Source organism: Ambystoma mexicanum, chromosome 1q (assembly GCF_040938575.1).
Source record: "Ambystoma mexicanum isolate Mex_15411 chromosome 1q, UKY_AmexF1_1, whole genome shotgun sequence".
Taxonomy (NCBI): Eukaryota; Metazoa; Chordata; class Amphibia; order Caudata; family Ambystomatidae; genus Ambystoma; species Ambystoma mexicanum.
Window position 1 is genome coordinate 1,539,434,007 of NC_090922.1, and position 24,134 is coordinate 1,539,458,140.

Here is a 24,134-nt window from a genome sequence, read left to right on the forward strand (position 1 = left end):
TTAGGGGCCGGGGTCCGGAAATGCCAGGATGCGGCGTGGACCCGAAATGAAGAGGGAATGAATCAACAGCTAAGTCTTAAGATGGAGATTTAGATTTCCTTATTCCCTTCTCTCTCTCACCTTTTGTTCTGGTCTTTTTCTCCCTAGGCGCTGGGGCGTGACTGCGAATCCAGATGATCGCTGCTGAACATGGAGGTGCCCTGTAAAGGTGAGTGGAATGCGGCGCTGCAGCGATCGACGCAATGAGCTTTTAAATTAAAGACTTCCTTTTCAGGATTGTTGGCGAGATGTCTCCGGAATGCAGATTTAGCAGGTAAGGACTTTTCCTTCTTCTGTTCTCTTCTTCTCTTCCTTTGCAGGTGATCCAGGATGCTGGCAGGCGTGGCAGGAGTCAGGATGCAGGAGCAGACACAGTGAGCGTCAAGCTGCTAGATGCAGAACAACGCGAAGCACGTGTGGCTGTTCGGGTGGGGTTTAAATAGCCTTGGAAGAAGTTCCAGGTATGTATCCTTCCTCCAATCAGGTATGTATCCTTCCCCGACCACGCCCGGATGGTAAATTAGTCCCACAGGTAAAGTAGTTCCTTTCAGGCCTCAAGGAGGCCGGGATCCTGCAGCATGGTCTGCATCAGGTAAGTGCACCCAAGCATTCCCATAATGAGCCTGGCGCCTATGGCGCCAGGACTGATGTCTTTTATGAGCCTGTCCAAAGGGCCCCTATATGGGGTTGCTGGGTCCTTCCTTGGGGACTGGATGTCCGCTTTTGGGGATGCCGGGCTTGAACCGGCTCCCCGGGAGCGGGCATCATGACAGCACTCCCCCCCAAGGCCCCTCCCAAGGTTGTTCCCTCCGGGGTTTTGGTTTGTCTGGGAAGAGTCAGTGGAATTTCCTGACTAATCGCGGTGCATGCACATGGTCGCTGGGTTCCCACAACCTCTCCTGAGGTCCGTACCCCTTCCAATCAATTAGGTAGAACAGTTTTGACCTAAACATTTTTGAGTCTAAAATGTTCTTCACTTCGAATTCAGGCTCCCCATCCATTAGAATAGGTTCTGGAGGTTTGAGTAGTCGGGTTCCGGGTACCACTGATTTCAGAAGTGACACATGAAAAACAGGGTGAATTCGCATACTAGCTGGTAAATCAAGTTTAACAGCCACTGGGTTAATTATTGCCGTAATGGAATAAGGTCCCAGATATTTTGGGTTAAAAGTTCGAGGCCCTTTGAGTGGTAAATGTCTGGTAGCTAACAACACTTGATCCCCAATCTGATACGGAGGTGCTTCACTCCGATGTAGATCAGCATTCTCCTTGTATTTTCTCTTGGCTTGTTGTAAATGCGTAGTTGCCTCTTTGAAGGCTTGGGTAATTGTAGAATGCAGATGTTCTACTGCAGGCATTCCGAGGTTCTGAGGTGAGTCAAGGTTTGAGGTTCGAGGGTGATGCCCAAACAAAGTATAAAAAGGACTGTGGCCAGTTCCAGAGTGTACCAAATTATTATATGCGTATTCGGCTATCCAAAGAATGTCTTTCCAGTTGCTTTCAGATTGCTGTAACATACACCGTAAGTACTGTTCAAGAGTCTGATTTGTCCTCTCGGTCTGACCATCGGTCTGAGGGTGGTGACTGGTCGATAATCTTACGTCGATCTGCACCATTTGACAACATTTGCGCCAGAAGTGGGAAATGAATTGGCTTCCCCGGTCAGAGATTAGTATAGATGGGAATCCATGTAGCCGAACAATATTTTTGAGGAATTCTTTGGCTAGGACAGAAGCTGAAGGTAAACCTTTCAAAGGAATAAAGTGGGCCATTTTGGAAAACAAATCCACAATTACCAGAATAGTATTGTACCCCGAACAAGGAGGCAGGTCCGTAATAAAATCCATTGATAGGGTGTGCCAGGGTGCTGGTGGTATGTCTAGAAGTTGAAGGAGACCGGCTGGTCTTTTCTTTTGACTTTTATTTTGGGCGCAAACACCACAGGACATCACAAAAGACTTAACATCTTTTCGCCAAGAGGGCCACCAAAATTGTCGTTTCACCTTTTCCTCTGTCTTGGCAATACCGGGGTGTCCCTCTATTAATGTAACATGATAACCGGAAATAACTAGTTTGTGTAATTCCTTATGTGGCAGGAATAAGCGTCCTTGGAAATAAGGTAAACCATTATCTATGGTAAAGTCTGATTCCTTTTGTATCCATTCCTGTAAGGTTGTAGGGTCCAGGAGTTGTTTCACTCTGGCTTGAATGTCTTCAAGCGTCTGTAACGAAGTCATGCCTAGAATCCTCTGTTCGGGAATTATTGGTACTGGTTCTGAGTTTGTATCAGATTCTCCCATTCCAATTCGGGATAAGGCATCTGCTTTGCCATTCTTGCAGCCAGGTCGATAGGTAATCACGAAATCAAATTCAGCGAAAAATAAAGCCCATCAGAGCTGCCGTGATGACTGAGCCTTGGCGGTTTTCAAATACTGTAAATTCCGGTGATCACTGTGATGGTATGTCGAGCGCCAAGCAGATAATGCCGCCAGGCTTTAAAAGCGGATTTAATGGCTAACAGTTCTTTGTCCGTGATTGCATAATTAACCTCGGGTGCAGAGAATTTTCTGGACCAAAATGCTACGGGATGCAGTTGGTTGGTTTCGGGATCTCTTTGGGACAGGACAGCTCCCATGGCTAGGCTGGATGCGTCAGTCTCAACGACATAAGGGAGATCTGGACGCGGGTGTTTCAATATAGGTGCGGAGGTAAACTTAGCTTTTAAATCCTGAAAGGCCTGCTCGGCTTCTTCAGAACATTCAAAACGTTTATTGTTCCTCAAGAGTGCAGTAATGGGTTGTACCACGCGTGAAAATTCCGGGATAAACCTGCGATAGAAATTGGCAAAGCCGAGCATGCTTTGAGCCCCTTTTACAGAGCTAGGTGATGGCCATTTGAGGATGGCATCCACTTTTCTTGAGTCCATTCGGACTCCTTTGGGTGTCAGGATGAAACCTAGAAACTCGACTTCTGTGGTATGGAAAACACATTTCTACAATTTACCAAATAGTTTGTGTTGGCGCAGTTTTTGAAGTACTGCCCTGACGTGTTTTCTGTGATCAGATTCCGAAGAGGAGTACACCAGAATGTCATCGATATATACGACAACACAAACATCGATGAGTTCCCGAAGGACATCATTCATGAAGTATTGGAAGGCAGCCGGCGCGTTACACAATCCGAAAGGCATCACCTGGTACTCGAATAATCCGTATTTAGTACGGAAGGCAGTTTTCCATTCGTCGCCTTCTTTAACTCGTACCAGATGATAAGCCCCCCCGGAGATCTAACTTGGTGTATATGCAAGCGTCCTTCACCTGGTCAAGGAGTTCAGGGATCAGAGGCAGAGGATAACGGTTTTTAACCGTTATCTGGTTCAATGCGCAGTAATCGATACAAGTTCTAAGGTCGCCTTCTTTTTTGGGCACGAAGAACAAAGCCGAGGATGCCGGGGACTTTGACGGGCGAATAAAACCATTAGCTAGGTATTGATCCAAATATTGTCTCAAATGCAGATTCTCAGGTTCGGTAAGGGCATAAATCCTGGTACAAGGGGGTTGTGCACCGGGCACCAGATCGATTTGGCAATCGTATGATCTGTGAGGAGGTAACGTGTTGGCCTGTTCCTTTTGGAAGATGTCCTGAAAGTCTTGGTATTCCGGAGGAAGTTGCATGGAGGCAGAGGTTACAGATGCTAGATTAATCTTCAGGTTCTCTGGGTAGCAGGTTTGTGTACAATCCGGGAAGGTTATTCTCTTAGCTCGCCAATCAATTCGAGGATTATGTGTCTCTAACCAAGGGATTCCAAGAATAACCTGAAACTGTGGAGCCTTGATTACATCAAACACAACACCCTCCCGATGGCCGTCGGGACCAATAAGAGTCACCTCAGTAGTGGAATGTGTTACCGGTCCAGAGGCAATTTCATTTCCATCGACTGTGGTGATCACATCTTTGCTGGTTTTAGGACGGAGAGGGAGGTTAATCCTAGAGACCAATTCACGATCCACATAGTTTCCAATAGCCCCACTATCGGTGTATGCCTTTATTGCATGCAACCGCTTAGGCTGTTCTGGATCTACGAGAACCATTGGCACAATGAAATGCGAGGTCTGAGAGTTCGTTTTCAAGCTCGGCAAGCGGACCCCTACACTTGTCGGGCGGAGTCGTTTCCCGAAACAGAGTCTTCATGGTTTTTATCAGCGGCTCCTACCGCCTTTCAGGGCGGTTTTGCCAGGCAATCTCGTAGAAAGTGTCCAGAATTCCCACAATAAAGACATAATTTTAACTGCCGCCTCCTTTCACGTTCCTTTTGAGTTAAGGGTCCTTTAACCCCTCCAATTTGCATAGGCTCAGAGACATCAACTCCCTTGGGATTAACATGGGTCTTGACCAACACCCGGGTCTCAAACCTGGACCGATCTGCTTTTCTGTTTTGAAGTCTGTGATCCAATTGGACCACTAAGTCTATATACTCTGTGCATTCTTGGGGCGGATTTACAACTTGGGCCAAGACATCTTTAAGTTCTCCGCAAAGGCCTCGATAAAACAACGTGACTCTTTTATCCTCTGGCCATCCCGTTTCCACAATTAGTCTATTAAAGGTTGCAATATAGGATAGGAGGTCCTGATTGCCCTGTCGCAGGGATAGAAGTTTGTCATCCAGAGCCTGAGAGTGTCGAGCAAATAACCTTTCCATGCTTGCTTGAAACCTTTGAAAATCACGGAGAATCGGGTCATCTTGAGTAACCAGTGGAACTGACCAATCGGCAGCGCAGCCGCTGAGATATGACAATACAAAGGCTACCTTGGTCTGATCATTAGGGAAGGCCCCAGGTCTGCATAGGAAGTGCAAACAACACTGATTCATGAATACGGCGAATCGCTTGGGGTCCCCAGCAAAGCGTTCGGGTGGGGCCAGCGGCATGTTTCCAGGTAGATTAATCTGCACAGGGTTGCTGGAAACCACAGGAGCGGGGTTCCCTCCGGAACCGGGTAGAGGCGTTTGCCCAGCTTGACCTTGCAAAAGCTGTCTGGCCAGGTCATCAGTTCTTTCCTTTGATATTATTAATTCCCTCCTGAGGGCATTAGTCTCTTGACGAGCGGCATGTACTTCGGCCCGTAATTCCCCCAGTAATTGGGCCAACTGATCAGTCTCAGAACTTTCCATAGCGCCTGGGTGGGAATTTATAGGAAGTCTTCGCGTTCTGTTACGCTCACCTGACTCCCACGGAGGCGCTGGCCTGGTTCGCGCTGCTGTGACATCTTCTAAGGTGATGCGCCGGGTTCGGAAGACAGACTGGACCGGGCCCCCAAATCTGGCTTGTCTGGCTCGCAGAAGTATCCTTCTGTAGGCGAAAATAGGGGATTAACTGTCTGCGGGGTAATGCATTCGGCCTCCCACTTTCCCCTCTCACCCTCCTTGAAACCCTTCTGTGATTTCTCGTAGCGTCTCACCTTAGGGTCTGGAAGGACGAGCTCTCCATCCTGCTTCTGATGCAGGGGCGCGTTGGTATCCAGTTACTTCACTGGATTTTCGGATTGGTGAGAACCAAACTTGCTTGGCTTCCAGGTAAGTTTTTTGATAAGAGGTTCCCCTTGTGTCCATGCATTAATGTACTAATGCTAGTGTCTTTTTCCCCATAGGGGCCGGGGTACGGAATGCCGGGCAACAGGCACCGACCCGAGATGAGAGGTGAAATCCTTGTAGAAATCACGCAAGTCTTTAATGAGCGTTTTTTGGTAATGTCTTTTCATTTGCTCATTAACGCTGATGTCTCTTTTTCCCCTTAGGGGCCGGGGTCCGGAAATGCCAGGATGCGGCGTGGACCCGAAATGAAGAGGGAATGAATCAACAGGTAAGTCTTAACATGGAGATATAGCTTTCCTTATTCCCTTCTCTCTCTCACCTTTTGTTCTGGTCTTTTTCTCCCTAGGCGCTGGGGCATGACTGCGAATCCGGATGATCGCTGCTGAACATGGAGGCGCCCTGTAAAGGTGAGTGGAATGCGGCGCTGCAGCGATCGACGCGATGAGCTTTTAAATTAAAGTCTTCCTTTTCAGGATTGTCGGCGAGATGTCTCCGGGATGTGGATTTAGCAGGTAAGGACTTTTCCTTCTTCTGTTCTCTTCTTCTCTTCCTTTGCAGGTGATCCAGGATGCTGGCAGGGGTGGCAGAAGTCAGAATGCAGGAGCAGACACGGTGAGCGTCCAGCTGCTAGATGCAGAACAACGCGAAGCACGTGTGGCTGTTCGGGTGGGGTTTAAATAGCCTTGGAAGAAGTTCCAGGTATGTATCCTTCCTCCAATCAGGTATGTATCCTTCCCCGACCACGCCCGGATGGTAAATTCGTCCCACAGGTAAAGTAGTTCCTTTCAGGCCTCAAGGAGGCCGGGATCCTGCAGCATGGTCTGCATCAGGTAAGTGCACCCAAGCATACCCAAGCCTATGGCGCCAGGACTGATGTCTGACACTGTCCAAAGGGCCCCTATATGGGGTTGCTCGGTCCTTCCTTGGGGACTGGATGTCCGCTTTCGGGGACGCCGGGCTTGAACCGGCTCCCGGGAGCGGGCATCATGACAATAGGCAGACAGAATGGCAGTTAATGTGAAAAGGTCACACATTAACTTTGATGACTTTCGACTGTAACTTTTAAAGTAAATGAAGATAAAGAAAACAATGAACTATTTGCACCTTTTTCTCTTTACAGAAGTCAAAGTCTTGCAAAAATTGTATAAAAACAATGGAGTCTAGTAATAAAAGAAACAAATAATGCAGCAGCGATTCTTCTTCTACCAGCTGGGCTTCAAGGATGAGCTTCAAGTTTCAACTTCTGAAGAAATTGGTAAGTGAGAGGTCCCCAGATATACACATCTATCCCTCATTCACTCTGGCTGAGCCAGGCTCAGTCAGCCAATCACACAGAAGGGCATTCAGGCAGGCAGGCAGACAGGCAGGCAGTCAATCAGGCACACATGCATTCAGGCCATTTACTTCCACCCAGGCACCCATAACAATGAATGAGGATTGGGGCAATCACCCAGCCTTTCTGCACACCACACTGCATTCATGTCAGTTTCAAGCAGAGCCGTCTCGTTTATTGTGTACACTTGAAACACTTGTGTATAGGCGCGTTACAAATGCCATATCCTATAATATCATTGTGTCACACACAGAGAAACCAGACACCCACCCATAACATAGAATGCATATTGGTCGCACACTAATGATAATGATATGTTATTTATAAAGCGCCTTAATCCAGCGAGCTTTACAGAGCACATATTTACATACAATGGCCCTCATTACAACCTTGGCGGAGGACCATGGTGCTATTAGCACCATGGTCCATGCCGCTAAGGTTGCAATTCCGCCATGGTGGATGGCGGAATTACCGCCCCATTCCAAGGTGAGTGGGGCGGTAATTCCCCATTCACCAATGGCCCCTTCCCCATTCCCATTTTTGCCCCATAGGGCATAATGGGAATGGGGAAAGGCGATAATTACGCACCGTAAATTACGGTGCCGTGATTATCGCCAAGGTCCCTTTGCGGCATGGCTTTTAACGCCTGCAAAAAGCAGGCGTTAAACAGCCATCCCGCAAAGGGAACCTTGTAATCAGGCGTTAAGGGTCGGCGCCGTTTACGGCGCCGTAAACCCCTTAACGCCTGAGTCGGAATGAGGCCCAATATCACCCAACCGAAATTGGTACTCATTTATCGACATCGGAAGGATGAAAGGGTAAGTTGGCTTTGCTGGGTTTCGAACCTGCAGATCACGCTCAGATCGCAGGTTCCACCCAAAGGGTGTACCCACAACATACAGGAACTGGGACGGCTCCAGCCAGTCTGGTCGGGACTTTTCCACAATATCATATCTGGTTCTTCCAACCAACAGCAGTCAGGGGAAGGGACAGGGCTTCCCAGGAATTTGGCAAAACAGGGTAACAGGCAATAGAAACCAAGAAGCCCCAGGGGCCACCTTGCCTTCTAACAGGAATCCACTGATTCCTATGGCAGGGCCTGGGTATCCCAAAATGGAGGATACTCAGAGCTCCTGTCATATCAGCATGAAGCTGGCACCACCTCATAACTTGCTCTGTGGGCAACATACAGGAGCTGCTCTGCCAGGGGTTCCACTGGACTCTTGTGCAGAAAATAACAGAACACACATAAGGGAGTACAGGACAAGGACATGGAGGCCCTGTCCCTCCAAGGCATTTCCAGCATCACAGTAACCCATTTGCATCATCCGTGAAGACTTTTTCCCCAATAGGGGGGGCCCACGGGGAGTGCAAGTGTGTCCTGTTATAGCAGTAACTGAAGACCCCAAGGAAGAACCGGAGATAGCAGTTCAGATGGGACCGGGACCAAGGGGATTTTCCTTTATTTATTTATATATTTATTGTATTTGATTACACGCCCAAACCGTTGGGTATCACGGCGTAGGTTACATATATCTTAGTTTTCATTGATTTTCAATGCAAAAGTAGTTGCAGGTTACAAGTATCATGGCATAGGTTACATATATCTCGGTTAACATATCAAAGTTCAATGTTTGAGGGCCGTTAATGCAGTATTGATCCCTTCATTCCCAGTGGTGCCAAACCCTGCCACTGTTCTTCCATGCATTCCCCCTTTGCTCCCCGATGCCACCCACTGGATCTTTGTTCCGCACTCTTCTCTGCCCCCATACATAAAGATAGTAAACATTGCTTTGCATTTTGGCTTATAGGAGCCCAACACAGCTGGGCAAGATCACCCAAAGGATACACAGAGTCCCCCACCCTCTTCTCACAACAGCTAAAGAAGGATTTAGATGAGAATATTACCTGGCATGCCACTGTTAATCCAGTACGGCGATGACTTGTTGATGGTGTCACCATTATATGTAGCCTGTAAGCAAGACACAAAGGTACCAATGACTTCCCTGGCTGAGGGAGGACATAAAGCATCCAAACAGGAGTTACAATTGTGTCCATAGAGAGTTCATTATCCGGGAAATTATATTATGAAAGGTTATCGCTTCATATCCCCCCTCACGAAAATAGGCCATTTATAAAATCCCTAAACCTCAGACTATCACACAAAGGAGCTAAAGACCCTCCTCTGAAAGAAATGCCTCCTCCCCGACACCTAGGACCACACACCCTCTGCTCCCCATTCTACCCGAGACTGGGTTATTTGCGGCCCACTGTATTCTCCCATGGTTGCTTGTAGATACTTTGCTGAGGAATTGCCCTCCTTCCTCTCTAGTGTTACCTCACTGCACACTTGTTTTTCTGCTTCCCTCACAGTGTTCTTCCATCCACTCCTCTAGTGTTCTCACTGCTCTCTTATCAAGCTATGGGCTGTGACAGAGGCGAAGGGGGGCAAATTTGTCTGTATCAGCCCCTACAAGATATTATTTTTAAATTACATTTTAATCACTGTATATGGATTCCGTGCTTTGAAATGCACTTGTTTACCCCCATTTAAAGTCTTGTTAAGGGGCTGGGATTGCTTCTTATGCTTCTATATTTGGTGCGACATGGGGCCACTTTGAAAACATTTTCCAGGGCTTCTTATGATTCTTAGTCCAGCGATTGGCACAAGGGGGAGAAGAAGAGTAGAGAAATGGAAGTGGTAACAGGGAGGGCTAGGGCAGTCAGGAGACAAGCTGCCTCATAAGCAAAGAGCAATGTGTGCAGAGAGACATACATATATTACAGCAGTTATTTAGAGAGACATACATATATCACAGCAGTTATTTACCTTTTATAGTCCGTGCTTCTTACTTTTGCTAAACACTACGACACACCAATATTGTTTTCAACCCGGTGGAAAGCAAGCATTTTCATACTGCTTCGTTTGTGCTGCATTTTCACCATACAGCATTTGAGATGTAAATGAGCAAGAGAGAGGGCAAGAAGCCTCAGGAACAAAACCACCGCTCAGAACTTCGCAGAGTGACTGAGGATACCCGAGCTGCATCTTCACCAGCAAAGCCGGACCACAGAGATGGTAAACAGACATAGGGCCTGATTACAACTCAGGCGTTAAGGGTTAACGCCGTCGTTAACCCTTAACGCCTGATTCCGATTTTAACGGCTGCTTTTAGCAGCCGTTAAAATCCATGGCGCTAAACCGCCTTGGTGCTAATTACGCCACCGTAATTTACGGTGGCGTAATTAGCGCCTTCCCCACTCCCATTATGCCCTATGAGGCAAAAATGGGAATGGGGAAGGGTAAAATGGGAAATGGGGATTTACCACCCCACTCACCTTGGAATGGGGCGGTAAATCCGCCATCCACCATGGTGTAAATGTAGTTTACACCATGGTGGTAAAGTTGGCGTACTTACCGCCTGGGTCGTAATGACCCCCATACTCAGTGCTGAGAACGGGCCCTGTGCCTATCCTGGGTAGATTCACCTGCTCTGTGTCCTGCATCTGTATTAAAGCTAGTAAACCAGCCTCGTTCATGCTATTATTAGATCAGGCCTTGAGCCTATGCTTGGGTAGATGTAGATGCTCTGTGTCCTGCATCTGTACTAAAGCTAGTAAACCAGCCTTGTGCCTGCTATTATTAGATCAGGCCTTGAGCCTATGCTAGAACGCAAATACCATCCATGTGGAATGCTGATGTTGCCCTTGAAAAGGCATCTATTCATTATTGTGTCCAGCATGGATGGGGGCAGGGGGACTTCAACAGATCTGGTTTTGATCGTTGCCAGGTCAGCTTCTCAAGCTATGAGTTATGAAGGGGCAAAGGTGGCGGGGAACAGAGATTATTGGATAGCTATAGGTCTTTGGCTTGGATGGAAAGGCACATTTGTCTGCATCAGCTCTAAAATAAAGTTTAAGGGCCTCATTACACGGTAGGCGGTAAGGGTTTACCGGTACCGGTAAACCCTTACCGCCTTACTACGAGGTCCCTTTGCGGGTTGGGGAATTTAACACCTGCAATTCTCCTCTGAACAAGAGTACCAACAGCATTCCCAGACACGTGTTTTGGTCTGGTTGTACTTCATCAGTAGGGTATAGCTGTGACTCTCTAAGACTAGTGAGCAAGGGGTCCACGTCCGAAACGCGTGTCTGGGGATGCTGTTGGTACTCTTGTTCAGAGGAGAATTCAGGACTGTGTCCAGCATGGATGGGAGAGACTTCAAGGGAGCTGGTTTTGATCACTGCCAGTTCAGCGTTTCAAGCTATGAGTTATGAAAGGGGCAAAGGTGGCAGGGAACAGAGGTTTTGGATATAATGTGCATTGAAATGCACACTTTTGCCCCCATTCAAACTCTCCGTTGAGGGTTGGGGTTGCTTGTTATGCTTCTCTCCTCAGTGCAACATGGGGCCACTTGGAAAACATTCTCCAGGGCCACTTTTGGTTCAGCACTTAGTCCGAGGGGATGAAAAAGAGTAGAGAAATGGAAGAGGTAAGGCAGGGGGAGGGGCACAGAGAGGCAGGAGGCAAGCTGCCTCACAAGCAAAGCACAATGGGCCTCATCACGACCTCGGCGGTAACCCTTAAATCCGGCGGTAGCGCTATTACCGCCGGATTTAAGGGTCCGCCAAATCAGGGCCTCAGTGGATTTCAACCCAGCTCTGAGCTGGTGTGAAATCCGCCGAGAATTCACGCTATTACCGCCGGCGGGAAATCCGCCGGCGGTAAGAGCGCAAATTTTCCCCATTAAGCCCAATGGGGAATGGGGAATACCGCCGGCGTTACCGCCCAAGTCGTGATGAGGCCCAATGTGTGCAGAGAGACAGTAGTTACCTTTTGTAGTCTGTGCTTCTTACTTATTGATAAACACGAGGACAATCCAATAGAGTTTTCAGGTCTGGAAAAAGCAAACATCATCATATGATTAATTAATCTACAATAAGAATGATCTCAAGTAAACACTGCAAGCAATTACATATATAATCGAAATGCTGCCTATATCACCCCCCTCCTCCCAGTATATCACCCCCTTTCTCCCAGTATATCACCCCCTATATCACCCCGCTTCCTCCCAGCATATCACCTCCCTTCATCCCAGTATATCATCCCCCCTTACTCCCAGTATATCACCCCCTTCCTACCAGTATATCACCCCCTTCCTGCCAGTATATCACCCCCCTTCCTCCCGGTATATCACCGTCATTCCCCCCAGTATGTCACCCCCTTCCTACCAGTATATCACCACCTTCCTCCCAGTATATCACCCCCTTCCCCAGTATATCACCCCCTTCCTACCAGTATAACACGCCCTTCCTCACAGTAGATCACCCCCCTTCCTCCCAGTATATCACCCCCTTCCTACCAGTAGATCACCCCCTTTCTCACAGTATATCACCTCCTTCCTCCCAGTATATCACCCCCTTCCTACCAGTAGATCACCACCTTCCTCCCAGTAGATCACCCCCTTTCCTCCCAGTATATCACCCCCTTCCTCCCAGTAGATCACCCCTTCCTACCAGTATAACACCCCCTTCCCCACAGTAGATCACACCCCTTCCTCCCAGTATATCACCCCCTTCCTACCAGTATAACACCCCCCTTTCTCCCAGTAGATCACACCCTTCCTCCCAGTATAACACCCCCTTCCTCACAGTAGATCACCCCCTTTCCTCACAGTATACCGCCCCCCCCCCCGCCCAATAACACAAGCAGGAGAAAGACTCTTCTCACCCCAGGGGTGTGTAGACTGGCCCCGTGACTCATCTGCAGTTATTTATGGCATAATGACTGCTTCCTCGCTGCTGCGGTCTTTTCACCCTAGATCATGAGCTAAGGAAGAGGGGGGACTGGGGGCCCCGAGAACACACCCACAGAAGGACTCGCCTTCAGCAACAAAGCAACGAGCATGCGCAGTGCATAGATACTCATAACGCGAGCATGCGCAGTACAGAGATATTAATCGACTGAGCATGCGCACTGCAGAGATACTGATCACTCAAGCATGCTTGCTCGGAGACACCGATCTATGGAGCACGAGTAATCGGGAGTTCTAGAGCGAGCATGCGCACAAACGAGGGACAGGAAAGAGCGGGCTCAGAAGACCCATATTATCGAGCGGAGCATGCGCACAATGGAGATGCAGTACAAGGCAGGCGCATCACAGCGAAAGCGCGCATGACTCGGAGGCGCCCGCTACTGGAGCATGCGCAGTAGCGGGATATTGCAGAGAAAAAAAAACAAGCGCAATGATGATCTAATTTCTAAACTCCGAAATTGACAGAAAGTGCAAGCGAAAAGAAGAGACGCTAATACAATACTACATTATTTGCAGGACTAAAAAGAAAACAAGTGCTCCCAAGCTAAAGAGAGCCGTTTCATTCTCAGAATTCTTCAATATTTTTAAAGTAGTTTTACATTTTGTGCATGTTTTTAAGAGCGCCAGGGGACCACTACGGTGGTGATAATGCGTGGTACAAATGTCCTTTAACATTGTGGGTTACATTCAGTCATGATGTTTTATATTGTGATAACATACTAGATATTTATTTTATTTATGTATTGGTCATTTGTAAGGCGCTTATACAATACCTAATCCCCCACACTAGCGTGAGATGGGGGTTTAGATTCTATTAAAGACAGGGAGGCGAATATTATGCATGCATTACAATCTTTACTCTGACATCCCAGCAGCAAAGAAGAACAAACTTTTGCATAAAAACTTTTGAACAAAGAACTCATCACAGTTCCAATAATGCAATATAAAACATCCCAATCCAAAATGGAGGACAGGTCATGCACTCAGTGCAACCAATGGGCATAGAGCCAAATCCATAAATGTCCCTTTCTCTAACACCAACTCCTCTTTCTGATGCTGTTCTTCCTTGGACGTTTACTGTAGAAGTAATCCGCGTAGCAAGAGGAGTGATGATCCCAATTGTTACGTCTTTAAGTTAACAGTGCGCATGCGTGAGCCTCGTTCTGGCCGCGCATGCGCGTTTGGAATAAAGACGGTCCGTGCGGCAGTTTGCCGCCAGGACCCTGGAACGTACGGACGTGTTGCTCATTGTGTCAGTGTGTGCATGCGTGCTTGTATCAGTACAGGGCGGCCCGAGGCATGGGTGCACCCATCACATTGGCGACGAGGCGGGACACGGAGAGAGAAGCGATCGGCACGTGTGAACATGTCGTTTATGGGCATTTTTCTTCGAGTGTGTTACGAACTCGACACGAGTGATGGCGGCCATTTTGTTTTTCGTATGAGAGGCAGTAGCGGCCCGTGAGGGCGCTGTGCGCTGCCCACATACTGAGGAGAACAATACCTCAATTCTTGGACACTCTGCAGCACTCCAGCTGAGAGGACTGCATTTCAGACCTGAATATACAGGTTTTAGGTGATCAGCTGCCAGAGGACATTACCACAGTGCCACAGCCCAAGGGTCCAAGTACATCAGAGCCAGTTTCAGCCAAGTTTGCGGCCTCCATTATCGACTGAGGTGCCTGTGCGACCTGTGAAGATGGCGGACAGCGATGGAGAAGCCCCTCCAGCGGCAAGAGTGGTGAGGAGGCAGCATGGATCCTTACAACCCATGCAAGAAATCGACACATCAGGCCCACCTTCGAAATTGGGCCCAAGATGGCTCCTATGGATAAAAAAACTTGATATGTTCTTCGCTGCTACCATAGAAACCGATGATGATGCGAAGGTGGCGACACTGCTATACTCAGCAGGTACAGAAGTACTGCGTATTTACGAATCTCTCAACTTACCAGCAGCGACCTATACAGCCATCAAGATAGCACTTCACGATCACTTTATTCCTTTGTCGAACGTTGACTTTGACAGGTTTGTCATGTGCGGAGAGAAGCAGCATGACGACGAGTCATTAGACACGTTTTGCGCACGCCTAAGGCAGCTGGCAAGTACCTGCAGGTGGGCAGACGCAGATGTAATGGTTCGCAATCAACTGATCCAAGGCTGCAGCTCAAGCAAGCTGCGGAGACAGATTCTGAGGGAGCCGGGCATGACTCTGACGCAAATATTGGACAATGGAAGGGTGTACGAGCTCGCTGAAAGTAGAGGGGCGAAAATGGACGCCGCAATACGCCTGAGCAAATGTGAGGAGGCCTTTGCAGTGGGAAGACAAGCTCAGCCGAAACCACGCTGGACTCAAAAGCGACAGGAAGCGACAGCCCCGCAGGGTGCCTCTGCCATATGCCAGTATTGTGGATATGACCTGCCACACACAGAAGACTGTCCAGCAAAAACCAGAGTCTGCGGGAGATGCAACACGCCGGGACACTATGCCAGAATGTGCGGGCCGCTGCCCCAGTTACCACACAGAGAGGGCCAGCCATAGCAGGTGTTGGTTTCAGGAGACAACGCAGTGTTGCCGCGCTGGAACAGGACACCCAAAGGCTCAACATTGCCGAGGAGGAAGAGGAAGACGAAGAAGTCTTTTTCATTTCGAACTTGGCTACGGGGAGAAAGAAACGCAGACAACCGACGTGCGTTGTAGACATTCAAGGGACCCCCACACAAGTGCTAATAGACACAGGGGCGTGGGTGTGTGTGCTAGCCACAGAACACTATGAAGCCATCCCGGGCCCGTCTCCCCTGGACAAGTCGAGAGCCAGAATCTTCACGCTTGGAGGTGACACCCCGTTGCCCATCAGGGGGGTGTTCGTGGCCCGTGGAGCCAAAGACATTAAAGCCAGGTTTTTCTTCACCGACGTCAGCCCACATTCCCTGTTAAGCTGTGCCACCTCGGAGGCTTTGGACCTTGTACACTTTGCACTGGAGGTCTACCAAGGAGACATTGACTCACTTCTGGAGACATTCGCTAGTACCTAGGGGATAGGCAAGCTGAAGGCAGACCAGTGCGACTACACATTGATGAGACCATCCGGCCTACGGCACTGAAACATCGTCGCATCCCGTTCCACCTCCGATCCCAGGTGGAAGAAGAACTTAAATCACTCATCAGAATGGACATCATTGAGAGGGTCGAGGGGCCGACTCCGTGGGTTTCGCGATTGTCGTGGCGCCAAAGCCCAAATAACCTGGCGCGGTACGCATCTGCATAGACGTGCGGCTTCCGAACGTGGCCATTGAGCGTGAACGCCACATAACTCCCACGCTAGATGATATAGTTGGTGAACTGCAGGGGGCCAAGATATTCTCTAAGCTGGATCTGAGAGCAGGGTACCAGCAGCTCGAACGGCATACAGACTCGAGGTACATTACCAACTTCACCACGCACGAGGGTCTGTACCAGTTCAAGCGCCTCAGCTTTGGTGTATCCTCTGCCGCAGAAGTTTTCCAAAATACCATCAGGGGTGCTCTGGAGGGACTCAAAGGGTAATAAATATGAGTGAGGACATTCTCGTTTTCGCCACGTCCCATGCCGAGCACATGATGAGGTTGGAGGCAACCCTACAGAGACTGAAAGACCTAGGTCTCACCCTGCAATGGGAAAAATGCGAGTTCTTCAAGGACCGTATTGGGTTCTTTGGGTTCATATTCCACGCGAGCGGGGTGTCTCCAGACCCGGAAAAGATCAAGGACATCCTTGAGGCTGCGGCGCCCCAGTCGCCTACTGAGGTACGCAGTTTTCTGGGAATGGTTAATTATTGCGGCAGATTCGTCAAAGGGTTGGCGTCGCTCTCTGAACCCCTGCGGGCCCTAACAAAGAATGAAGCTGTTTGGTTCTGGGACAAGCGTGAACAGGAGGCGTTTGTGGCAATCAAGAGAGCACTCTCCGACCAGGACACAATGGCATATTTTGATCCAACTGCGGAGTCAGAGATCGTCGTGGATGCCTGCCCCGTGGGCCTAGGAGTGGTTCTCATGCAGGCGGACGCCAGAGGTGACATGCTACCCATCGCGTATGCGAGTAAGGCCCTCACGGAGACTGAGAGACGCTACTCGCAGATTGAGAGGGAGGCACTGGTGATCATGTGGGGATGCAAGTATTTCCGTTTATACATCCTCGGAAAGCCAGTTACCGTCGTAACAGACCACAAACCTTTACTGCCCATCTTGGCGGGCGTGTCCTCGAAGCCTCCTCCACGGATAGAGCGCTGGATGCTCGCCCTCATGGAATATGGCGTCAAATTGGTGTACCGACCGGGAACGAACAATCCGGCGGACTACCTGTCCCGCCACCCCAACAAGGACAGTACGATATGCCAAGGGGACCTGGTGGAGTGCCAGGAATTCATCCACAACATTGTAGAATGGGCAATGCCGGTGGCGCTGGCCAGGGATGTTGTGGCACGAGAGTCATCCAATGATGAGGTGTTTAGGATCATCCAGGCTGCGATTCGTAGCGGGGAATGGAGAGATGTACTGCAAAACAACACCAGGCGGGAAGAACAAGCCCAAAAAGACCTTCAGGCGCTATGGAAGGTCCGTGATGAATTGTCAGTTTCAGATGATGGACTGTTGCGTGGGCGGCAAATAGTTATACCTCGGTCGCTAAGGACCAGAGTCCTAGAGCTGGCCCATACAGGCCATCAAGGGGTAGCGAAAACGAAGGCGAGACTGTGGGCCTCATTACACGGTAGGTGGTAGGGGTTTACCGGTACCGGTAAGGGCACCGGTACCGGTAAACCCCAACCGCCTTACTACGAGTTCCCCATGGGGCACGGTCCACACTGATTTCGGGTCAACCGGGAGGGGCATGTACTTTTTAGCAGTGGTTCACCAGTGGTCAAGGTATCCAGAAGTGGAGCTAGTCGATTCAACAGCAACCGACCACACGATCCTTGCCCTGGAAAAGATGTTTGCCACGCACGGCTTCCCAGAAGTCCTGTGTTCGGACAATGGGCCGCCGTTCACCGGAAGCCAGTTTGCTCAATATCTGAAGGAAAAGGGGATTCAGCACAGAAAGGTTTCACCGCTTTGGCCCCGTGCGGATGGGGAAGCAGAGAGGCATATGAGGATGCTCAACAAGGTCTTCCGCATAGCGGCTAATGGTGGAGGGGAACTGAAGAGAAACCTCTTCGAATTCCTCAGGGAGTACAGAACAACCCCCCACCAGTCGACAGGGGTTGCACCAGCAAAAGCATTGTTTGGGCGCTGCCCGAGAGGACTCCTCCTGGAAGTTGAAGGCCGTGAGCCTGGGGTCATAGACAACGACCGAGTGAGACAGGAGCGAGAGGCCCACAACGAGAAGGAGAGCGGAAGGAGAGGACTACAAGACAAGGAGGTAGCTGTGGGAGACTCTGTGCTGGTCTGGAACAGCAGACCTGAGGGGAAGCTATCGCTGCCGTACGGACCACAACCCTGGACCGTCACCCACATGAAGGGGTCAATGGTAAAGGGGCGAGTGAAAGGGGAACCGTCACCCGCAACAAGTCATTCTTCAAAAAGGTTGACATCCGATCCCGAGAGGCTGGAGTGACGGAATCTGCAGCACCAGAGAACAACGTTGAGCTCCCCGAAGAAGACACCGCAATGGACCCGCCACCAGTGGCAGGGGCTTTGCCACCAACCCCAACGAGCGGTAGGCGTTACCCGATGCGACAGAGTCGCAACCCACCTGTTCGGCTCAAGGACTACGTCCTGGACTTGGGAGACTGAACGGTAGACTGGCTCAGGTCAGCAACCCACCGGTGGGTCAGTTAGAACTGTTATTGATTGCATTGTTTTGTTTAAAGAAAAAAGGGATGTTACGTCTTTAAGTTAACAGTGCGCATTGCGCAAGCCTCGTTCTGGCCGCTCATGCGCGTTTGGAATAAAGACGGTCCGTGTAGCAGTTTGCCACCGGGACCCTGGAATGTGGCTCATTGTGTCAGTGTGTGCATGCGTGCTTGTATCAGCACAGGGTGGCACGAGGCACGGGTGCGCCAGTCACACCAATGAAAACAGGCGAAACTTGAACTCTCCCGCCAACCGAACTTGAACCGATCTCCTTTCAACCAGGACCTCTCACCCGAAATCTGAAATAACCAACGCAACAAGTAAGGGTTGGTGGGTGGGATAATATTCGCCTCCTTGTCTTTAATAGAATCTAAACCCCCATCTCACGCTAGTGTGGGGGATTATGATAAAACGTTTTGAAAGTTGACTCTCTTGACCAATCAGCTGCTTTAAGAATTTGTTCTAGGCTGCCGCCCAAGAAAGCGGCTTTTGAGGCCATAGCACCCCTAACCAAATGGGGACCAAAAGAGGCAGTGTCAACTCCTGCATGGCTCACCTAATCCATCTGGCCAAGGAAGGGGATACTGGTTTATGGGGCTTCCTATAGGAAATCAGCAGCTGAGAGGTATTTTTGAGGTCACAGACTCTCAGTTTTTAACTCAAAACATTTCAAACAGGCGGTAACACACAATTTACTGTCTTCTGGAAAGGCTGGATAGGATATTGAAGAAGTCATACACTTAGTTCGCCGTGAAACAAAAAAGGTAACCCCTTGAGGAGTAAACATTCTATTGTCCACATCTAAAGCTCGGATATCAGACACTCTCTTAATAGACACCAGGCTCAACAACATTGCTAGCTTGGAAAATAGCTGTTGAAAAGACAGATCCTCATTAGGGGGCCAAGCTCGGAAGAGATCTAATACCATATTAACATCCCAAAGAATGGAATATTTAGGCTTTGGAGGGACCTTAATACGAATAGATTTAAGGGCTCTTCGCACTAAAAATGTCTACCAACAGGTTCCCCTTTTACCAAAAGGTGTCCCGCTGAAATAGCAGACCGGAAGCCATTAATGGTTCTATAAGCTTTGCCTTCTTTAAATAAATCCACCAGAAAATTAACCACCTCTACAGGAGGGGCAGAAATGGGATTGAGGCGCCTAACCACACACCAGCTAACCCAGTGGTTCCAAGCTGAAGAGTATCCCAATTTAGTAGAGGGGGCCCAAGAGTCCCTGTTGACTGAGACAGAATCCTGCGAAAGTCCTCAGAAGCACCAGGAAGAGCTGAAATCTTCCAAGCCATAAGGGAGAGGTGCCCCTGAAGGACCAGCTCGTGAGGAAAACCTCCCGGGCTCGTTAACAACTGTGGATGAAGGGGAAGAAGATGAGGAATGTCTACTGACAACTCTAGGAGAGGTGGGAACCAAACTTGGGAAGGACAAAAGGGGGTTAGTATCACTAGCGTGACTTCTTGCCTGCAAACCTGAACCAATACCCTGGCTATCATTGCATAAGGCGGGAAGGCGTACAACCTCTGACCTGACCAATCCTGTAGGAACGCATCAGTAACTGAAGAACCTGGGCACCTGACAGTTTAGCCTCGAGGCAAACAGATCCACTGTAAACGGACCCCATAGAGATTCTGGGCCTCATTACACGGTAGGCGGTAAGGGTTTACCGGTACCGGTATTTTACCGGTACCGGTAAACCCTTACCGCCTTACTACGAGGTCCCTTTGCGAGTTGGGGAATTTAACGCCTGCTTTTTGCAGGTGTTTAAAACCAACCCACAAAGGGACCAGGGAGCTAATTACGGTACTGCAATTTGCGGTGCCGTAATTAGCGCCTTCCCCATTCCCATAGAGCCCTATGGGGCAAAAATGGGAATGGGGAAGGGCAATGAGGGAAGGGGGAATTAACGCCCCACCAACCGTAGTAGCACCTTGGTCCACCGCCATCCGTGTAATGAGGCCCTCTATCTTGGCAAAGAGGCCCCTGTCTAACATCCAGTCGCTTCTGTCCTGAAGATGTCTGGAGTTCCAATCCAACACCTCGTTGCTGATCCCCGGAAGGTATTCTGACTTTAACACAATATTGCGGTCGAGGCAAAAATGCCAAAATTCCCTTGCCAGATCTGCTCGGGTCCCTCCCAAATGATTGACATATCTCGCTGCCGAGACATTGTCCATGTGGAGGAGGATACAACAATTCCCCTGATCCTTGAGGAAACTTCGGACTGCAAAGGTGTAACGCTCACCTGATTCTCGCAGAGGCGCCGGTATTGACTGGGCGACTACTGTATCTTCAAAGGTGATGTGTAGCACCCGGTTGGCTCTTTGGGCTGGACCTCTGTGCACTGTATGCCTGACGTGAAGAGTAAGATGTCTGCAGATAGAAAATATGGGGTTAATGAACTGGGGTTATTGGGGTGTCCCTATCTCTTTCTTCTTCTCCTCTCCTGTAGACCCCCAAAGGTTAACACTCTCACCTTAGGTAAGTGAATGCCGAGCTCTCCATCTGCCTCGGGGCAGGGTGCTGTAACCAGTTTCTTCACTGGATAGATAGCGCAGGCCTCTTGACTTCAGAGGACTGCTGTCCGTCGTTTACTGCACGAACGGTAAGTTTCGAGTAATTCAAATGTCTTTAAAGTCTTTAATAATGATGTCTCTTGTTTTGCAGGGTTCCGGCGATGGCGGATGACGGGCTGAAGTGAGTTGAAGATGGAGCCCGTGTGATGAATAGAAGCGCCTGGAAGCATGTAAGTAAGCGCTTGTTGCCGGCTTCACGATGCGCTCTAACTGTCTTTTTATTTTGCAGGTACAAGTTCGGAGCGGCTGCAGGGTGCCGGAATACCCACTGGGTTAGATGTGGAAAGGAGTAATGGCACGTGAGTATTAAAGTTCCCCAATGTCTTTAAACGCACCTTGTTTTGTCTTTCAGATGCGGGATGCAGCGCCGACGGCCTCCAGAGCGTGCAAAGAGTTGGTAAGCTTTTGTCTTTCAGATGCCGGAATGCAGTGTGAAGACCTCCGGAGCGCACGAAGAGTAGGTAAGCCTTTGCCTTTCAGATGCCGGAATGCTAACCTGTTCTTTCTTGTCTTTATAGGTGTTGCTGAAGACTGGATTCAGGATGGTAAGCCTTTTTCCTTAGGCCCAGGACCGGATGCAGAAGACACGATGATCGTTCTGCTGCAGAGGGTGCAGAATAACGCAAAGCAAGATTCATCCACCGGTTGTGGTTTAAATAGCCTCCTGTAGTGCTTAGGTGTCTCCTTCCACAGCCACGCCTAGGTAAGAAAAGAGTTCCTGCTTTCCAGAAGAGTTCCAGTGTTCTGAATCTAGGGAGTGGCTCCAGCCCCACCCAACAGGAAAAGTAGTTCCAAACAGAAGGGGATCAGAGGCTCAACTGGCAGGCAAGTAAGCAGCATGGTCTGCTGCAGGTAAGTCCACCCAAGCATTATGAGCCCGGCGCTTCCAGCGCTGGGACTGGGCATATTTATGAGCCTGGTGCCACTGGCGCCAGGACTGGGTCCAAAAGGTCCCAATTGGGACTGGTTGGCACTCGGAACCTGGGTTATGGATCTGCTTCCAAGGGAGTTGGGAAAACCCTGACCTTTTGGAAGCAGAGATCATGACAGTACCCCCCCTCAAGGCCCCTCCCAAACCGGGCTTCTCCGGGGGTTTTGGCTTGTCAGGAAATGTTCGGTGAAATCTTTTGATTAGGCGAGGAGCGTGGACATATTCAGCAGGTTCCCAGGATCTCTCTTGGGGGCCGTAGCCTTTCCAGTCAATTAAGTAGAATAGTTTAGATTTGGAGATCTTGGAGTCCAGAATGCTTTTGACTTCAAACTCGAGTTCTCCATCAACTAGGATAGGTTTTGGAGATTTGGTTAGTCGGGTTTGAGGTTGCACGGGTTTTAATAGAGAGACGTGGAAGACCGGATGTATCTTTATGTGCGGGGGCAAGTCCAACTTGACCGCTACTGGGTTTACTATGGTAGTGATGGAATAGGGACCAAGGTATCTTGGGTTGAATGTGCGTGGCCCTTTTAGAGATAGATATTTGGTGGATAACCAGACTTGATCCCCGTCTTGATAGTGAGGGGCTTCCTTCCGATGTTGATCTGCTCCTTTCTTGTATTGTTCTTTAGCCCTTTGAAGGTGAGAAACAGCTTCCTTAAAGGCTTGGGTGATTGTAGAATGCAGGTAGTCTACTGCTGGTGTTTCAAGATCTTGGAGGGGATCCAACTCCGAGGTTCGAGGGTGACTGCCGTACAAAAGAAAAAACGGGGTTTTCCCAGTTCCCGAATGGACAGAGTTATTGTAGGCATATTCGGCTATCCAAAGGATATCTTTCCAAGTTTTTTCAGTTTGTTGCAGCATGCAGCGTAAATACTGTTCCAGAGTTTGATTGGTCCTCTCGGTTTGTCCGTCGGTCTGAGGGTGGTGACTGGTCGATAGTCTCACATCAATTTGAGCCGACCGACAGCAACTTCGCCAAAAATGAGAAATAAATTGACTACCTCGATCCGAAATTAGAACCGAACGAAAACCGTGCAGTCGGACGATGTTTTCGAGAAATTCTCGGGCCAGAGTTGCTGCTGTTGGCAAGCCTTTGAGCGGAATGAAATGCGCCATCTTGGAGAATAAGTCCACGATTACTAGAATCGTATTGTATCCGAAGCATGGAGGTAGATCGGTGATGAAGTCCATAGAAAGCGTATGCCAAGGGCGAGGTGGGATGTCAATAGGGCGTAAGAGGCCTGCTGGTCTTTCCTTTTGACTCTTGTTTTGGGCGCATACTCCACAGGACATTATAAAGTCTCTGATATCTTTTTTCCAAGATGGCCACCAGAAGTAGCGCTTGATCTTTTCTGAGGTCTTGGCCATACCGGGATGACCTTCCATTAAAGAGTCGTGATAACAAGAGATTACCTTTTTCTGTAAATCTGTGCTGGGTAGGTATAATCGTTCTTGGAAATACAATAAGTTGTCCTTTACTGCAAAGTCCTTTCCCTGCAGATGCCAATTCTGTATGTCTGCTGGAGTTACAAGTTGCCTGGCTTTATCCTTAACTTCCTCTATGGATTCTGTGGCGATTACACCCAGAATTCTTTGTTCGGGAATGATTGGTACAGGTTTAGGGTTGATCAAGTGTTCTTCCACTCCCATCCGAGAAAGGGCATCAGCTTTACCGTTCTTTGTACCAGGTCGATAGGTAATTATGAAGTCAAACTCGGCAAAGAATAATGCCCAACGGAGTTGTCTAGAGGATTGGGCTTTTGCGGTTTTCAAATATTGCAGGTTTCGGTGATCCGTAATCACAGTAACGGTGTGTCGGGCCCCCAGCAGATAATGCCGCCAAGCCTGAAAGGCAGACTTGATAGCCAGAAGTTCCTTGTCAGTAATCGTGTAATTGATTTCAGGAGGCGAGAATTTGCGGGACCAAAATGCCACGGGATGCAACTGATTGGTTACCGGGTCCTTTTGTGATAGAACTGCCCCCATGGCAAGGCTTGAAGCA

General features: G+C 49.2%; 1 protein-coding gene across 1 annotated transcript in view; it reads right to left on the reverse strand.

The window, feature by feature from the left end:
* Positions 1-12,862, reverse strand: part of LOC138563365 (zinc finger protein 850-like) — a 295,001-nt gene extending 282,139 nt beyond the window's left edge. The window contains exons 1-3 of the mRNA XM_069642848.1: positions 12,694-12,862; positions 11,797-11,860; positions 8,871-8,934 (exon numbers count right to left, since the gene is read on the reverse strand). The gene's annotated coding sequence lies outside the window, so the exon portion shown is untranslated. The remainder of the gene's footprint in view (positions 1-8,870; positions 8,935-11,796; positions 11,861-12,693) is intronic.
* Positions 12,863-24,134: the final 11,272 nt, after the last annotated feature.